Source organism: Vigna radiata, chromosome 8 (genome assembly GCF_000741045.1).
Source record: "Vigna radiata var. radiata cultivar VC1973A chromosome 8, Vradiata_ver6, whole genome shotgun sequence".
In the NCBI taxonomy this organism is placed as follows: Eukaryota; Viridiplantae; Streptophyta; class Magnoliopsida; order Fabales; family Fabaceae; genus Vigna; species Vigna radiata.
This window is the reverse complement of record NC_028358.1, coordinates 40,014,304-40,020,648: the sequence shown is the minus strand read 5'-3', so window position 1 is coordinate 40,020,648 and position 6,345 is coordinate 40,014,304.

Sequence of the window (6,345 nt, the reverse complement as noted above, 5' to 3'; positions counted from 1 at the left end):
GATAACTATGTTATCGGAATTAAAAATCCGATGAGCATGTTATCGGATATCAATATGTTATCGGATATCAATATCCGATAACTTTTTTTTTTAATTTTATTTTTTATTTGAAATTCAATAATGATTTAATTTTTATATAATAGGTACATTACAAAAGTTAAAATAAAAATAATTATATAAAAACTAGTTTAATATATAAATATAGTTAAATAATATTAAAATATTAAGTTAATAAAATAGGATATCAAAATTTTTATATTTCTTAATTATTATTATTTTTATTTTAAATTTTTTAATATTAGTATCATAATAATATAAATTATATTTTAATAATTATTTAAATATAAAATATATTAAATTAAATTAAATTTTTAAATTAAATTAAATAATTAATAAAATATAAATTAAAAAATATTTGAAAACATTCCTGTCGGAATTGGAAATCTGATAAATGTGTTATCGGATATCAATATCCGATGACCTTTTTTTAAAAAAATTTATTTTTTATTTAAAATTCCAAATAATTTAATTTTTTATATAACACTTATATTTTTAAAATTAAAATTAAAATAATTAAAATAAAATTAATAAAAATAAAAACAATTATATAAAAATTTATTTAATATATATAAAAATACTAAATTATATTAAAATATTAAATTAATAAAATAGGATTCGAAAAATTTTATGTTTTTTAATTATTATTAGTTTTTTAATATTTTTAATATTACAACTACAATAATATAAATTATATTTTAATTGTTATTTAAATGTAAAATATATTAAATATTATTAAATTTTTAAATTAAATTAAATAATTAATAAATTATAAATAATAAACAAATTTATTAAAAACTTTTGTATATCCGATAACTTTTTCTCAAATTTTATTTTCTATTTAAAATTTAATAATAATTTATTTTAAACGAAAAAAAATTATATTTTATTAATTATTAAAATACAAAAATATATTAAATAATATTTGGTTTTTAAATTAAATTAAATAGTTATAAAGTTATAAATAAAAGATAAAAATATTAAAATTTTGTTAAAAACATGCAAAGATAAAGATATAAGATTACTTTAAATAGAAAGTGAAAAGTAAAAAAGATATTTATTACAGTTAAAAGTAAATCTTTTGAAAAAGTCGGAGGTGCACGATGAAGTCTTGGAAGTATAAGATGAAACAATAAAGGATAATGAGTATTTGTGATTGCTTCCTAGTAACAAAAATTGATTAATGTCGATGGTGTAACACCTAGCTGTAGGTACAAACAATATATTAATGCAACAACACTCACCAAACCGTTTACAAAATTACGAATATTTTAAAAAAATCTATTAACATAGCATGTATACTTTCATTAAAAAATAATAACAATATAAATTAGTATTTCTATTCTCTTTCGTTCAACTATTGGATATACATAAATATATCATCAACAATTAAACAAACATACCACCTACAATCACAACAATTTAAAAAATTATTTAATTAAATGCATTATCAATTTCTTCAGTTTAATTAATAGAAAGAATTGTATACCAATAGTTGCTTGCTTATAGATTATTTCTTAATCTTAATATTCATTCATTTTATTTTATTGATAAATAAATATTTTCTTTTTCTCGTAATTTTTCTTAACTTTTATACTTTCATCAAATAATATTAATTTGTTATTATTCTTATTATTGTAAGATATAAATTTTTTCTAATAAATTTTGAAAATTTGATGACGTTATAGTTAAAGGTTTAATCTTGGGGTGAAAAGAGTTCATGATGAAAAAGTTTTATCTTATTATTTTAATAATAATAAAACTCATTTATCCCGACTAATTAATGTAAGAGTAATTCAAATCTTTCTGAGAATGAAATATAATATATTGATGAAATTGTAAAAGAAATATATATATATATATATATATATATATATATATATATATTGTTTTACATAACGTCTCTTTTCACTTTCTCATGTCTTTTTTCTTGTACATAATAAAATTGGAAATATCAATTTAAATATAGAAATGTGATCACCAACCTTAACTTTTTGCATCAAAAGTTTTAATTATTTTCGAAATACTCATAGCGGTCACTTTTTGTTTAGCATTCACTATTCACCTACAAATCATTTAATTAACATGTTTTAATCATTATAATATAAATGTATTACTACAATAAATATGTTTCAATATAAACTAAGGCATGATCTATAAAAAAAACATGTATGGTAAAAACCAATAGTATACCAATAATTGCTTAGATGTTATAGAAAATGATGATGCAATATGTAACACTCGGACACTGACAAGGGCAGAGAGTGATCGCCGGTGCAAGAGGCATGGTGCAGGGGACACAGACAAAGAGCAGTTCCTGGCAGGCTTCTAGTGGAAGGGACACATGGACGAATCGAACATACACTGGAATGAGAGGGATTTGGAGACTGTATAGGTATGGGACTATACAATTGAAGGATGACTTAAAGGAATTGATTTGGCTACCCATATCACCGAAATGCATTTACTTTTTGGAAGCCTAACCCATAAGAATTTCATGGTTAAGTATAGGTATGAGACTATACAGTTGAAGGATAGCTTAAAGGAATTGATTTGGCTACCCATATCACCAAAATGTATTTACTTTTCGGAAGTCTAACCCATAAGAACTTCATGGTTAAGCGTGTTTAGCCTGGAGAAATTCTGGGATGGGTGACCTTTCGGGAAGTTTTCCCAGAAAGTGTGCGAGTGAGGGCAAAGCACATTGGAAAGTCTCATGGTGATGTGTAAGGGCAGTCAACAGTCCCTGTAAGTTGCCGGAGTGTTACACAATAATCTTTTTCTAGTTTCTCACAACATACAATTTCATTTGTGAGTAATTCATTAGAAAAAGGAAAATATCTTATTTTATTACTTTATAAATGTCATGCTTAAAAGTACTTATCATCACATTTTCAAACTCTATTTATGTTTGTGTGATACCACAACAAAATCTGAAAACACAAGGTACATAGTTTCATATTACTTACAACTTAACATTATTAAGTATATGTATATTTTACATGTTTCATATTAATCTATCAATAACATAACTCGTTACAACTTTCACTTAAACCACAATACAAACTTTCAATTGAATACAATTTATATGTTTTACATTTAAATAAATGTCAATATTAACTCTCTCTTAACACGTGATAGAATACTTATTTTACAACATGCAGAAAGGACTTTAGACGTCTGTTATTTTGGGTTTTTAACAATTTATCTCTGTCCGACGTCTATATGGGTGACGTTAATGAGACGTCCGACCCTTTAGGTCTGACGTTTATATAGACGTCGAACCTATATAGGTCAGACGCCTATATAGACGTTTGATCCATATAGGTCTGATGGTGATTTAAGTTTACAACTTTATATTTTAGTTGAAGAGAATGTATTGTATATTTTTTTTATTATATGGTTTTAAAAATGTAGTGGAGGGAATTGGAGAGTGCAAAACGCAAGAAATCGCTGCCAAAGAACGTCGCCCAAGGACACGAGAATAAGTGCACCAAAACCCAACGAAAATGCATTTTAATCGGTTCAAATGAAAGATAATGCATCAAATAATGATGTAATCGGAGTAAAACTAATTTAAAACGGCGCAAAAGTGAGAAAACGAACCTGAAAAGTGTAACTTGTAGAGAGAAAACGCGACGAAGATGATGAACAATGAGTGCGCGTAACGGCTGTCTCGCGATCACGGTATTTTAATGCCGACATTTAGAAGTCGATTCCCCTGTAACAGACGTCTAAAGTGATTTAGAAGTCGGTTCCCCCCATAATAGACGTCTAAATGGAGTAAAAAAGTTACTTTTTAAATTTATGGGTTTAGGGTTTAGACGTCGGCTCCCCCAATAACAGACGTCTAAAGTGCTTTAGAAGTCGGAGTGGCGGGATCAAACGTCTATATGGAGCCAAAAAGTGACTTTTTAAATTTTTGAGTTTAGGGTTTGGGCGTCGGTTCCCCAATAACTGACGTCTAAAATGCTTCAGAAGTCGGAGTGGCGGGATCAGATGTCTATATGGAGCCAAAAAATGAGATTTTAAATTTTTGGGTTTAAGGTTTAGACATTGGTTCTCCCAATAACAGACGTCGAAAATGCTTTAGAAGTCGGAGTGGCGAGATCAGACATCTATATGGAGCCAAAAAATGAGTTTTTAAATTTTTGGGTTTAGGGTTTAGACGTCGGTTCCCTAAATAAGTGACATCTAAAGTGCTTTAGAAGTCGTTCCCCCCATAACAGACGTCTAAATAGAATAAAAAATTATTTTTTATTAACTTTTTCGTTTAGTTTTGGCATCTATTCGGGGGAGCCGACGTATATGAGGACCTATAGACATCGGTTATGAGGGCCCCGACGTCTATAATATTATAGTCGTCAGGACCCCTCTTAACTGACGTCTATATTAACAGCTTATTTACGAAAGTGTCACCGGTCATTAGTTTATGACGGGTCACCGCTTAACTTACGTCTAAGGGATGACGTTAAAAGACAATTCTACACTAGAACTCTTTATTCATCTAATAAAAGTTCAACCAATCAAATATTAAGATTATAAGTAATGATAAGTATTTGAGTTCACATAAAGATAATGTAAAAAGGGAGAGATTGTTTAAATGGTGTCTGAATTAACATTAGTTAAATTTGTTGACATTAATTATTTAAGGTTGTCATTTATGCAGCAAGTCAATTGTTTTGTAATTTTTTTTATCTGATACTTTAATCAACTTAAGTTAAGCACCTAAACTTTATACATTCTGGAATTCGTTTTGTATTGTCTTGACAATAAGTTAAAATCTATGTAAAAAGAACATGTTTTTTTTTTCTCATTTGAAGACCTTAAACTTTTCCAAAATGATAGTTAATGTAGATGCTTGAACTTAAAGATTTGAAATATTTCATCCATTGTTTAAGTCAACTTAAATTATTAATTGTCTACCTCGGAGAGAATAAATGGGTGGGTGTAGACCATTGTACTTAGTTGCTGGATGCTCTAATTTTTTAAATCTTAAATAACAAATATATATATATATATATATATATATATATATATATATATATAACATTCTAAAATATAATTTAAGCTTAATTAATAAGTGATTAATTAATACATATAGTATAGAAAATAAAAAAATATATTTATAATATTATAATTATACCATTTTATTATTTTATAAGAAGATTTTTCTTCAATATAAAATACATTATTCTACTACAACTTGAGAAAAGAAAACAATTCAATATTTTAAAATATATTTGAATTTGAGTACTATACATTCTATTTAAAAATCTGGTTATATATAGTATAACATTAATATTATAGGATGCACGGTACAAAATAATTTTTTTTAAATATGTTTTTAGTCTCTATATTATCAAGCGTTTTTTTTTAGTCGCTTTTTCAAAATAAAGTACATTTTAGTCTTTCTCTTTAAGGAAACTTTGATTTTAGTTCTCAAAAACTAATGCCGTTAAAAACCAGCTGACGTGATTAACAGTAGACTGACACGATTTTTTTCCAGTGTTTCTCACCTTTCCTCCCTCGTCTTTTCCTTCCATCTTTCCATCTTCCACCAACCTCGTTTCTTTTTAGCAAAAATACTACAAAACAACACTGACTAAATCGCCCAGTGGTACAGTGACAAATGCAACTAAATCTTCTCATAAGAAAAAAAAAAGATACAACAAAATCAGAAACGCCCTTTTGGTTTGAAAATATAGAAAGAATATGCAGTAGAAAAGAAAAAAAAAAGTCAGAACTTCCCTTTATATAACTTTGTATCATTTGAAAGAAAAGAAATCATAAGTATATTTTCACAGTTTGATTATGCTAAAAAAATAATCAGAAGAAAAGGAAGGAGATGAACAAAAATAGACCGTTTCTTCCTTGGGCAAGGAGGACCTAACAATGAATCCTTTCCTACACCATTGGAATCTCGGTTGCCATCGATATCTAGATACTAAAGCTCAAAAGACTTGTAATTATATCTAGTAGTTTTCATATCAAGCTTTTAAAGATATTGATCTAGTTCAAAACTAAAAATAATGAGAACAAGAACAACAAAATAAATTTAAAACTGCAACAATCTAAACCAAAACAAAACAAAACGACGTCAATAAATAACCAAAAAGAGAATGGAAGTACCTCCCAGAGCCCAAAGGGAACAACATATTCATTTTACAACTGGGTAATACTCTTAACGTCTGAAGCTAGCTCTTCTGCCTTCTCTCATGTTGCATTTACAAAATTGACATTAACAGTAGAACTACCCTATGAGATTACACCATTTTCAGCGTAAGA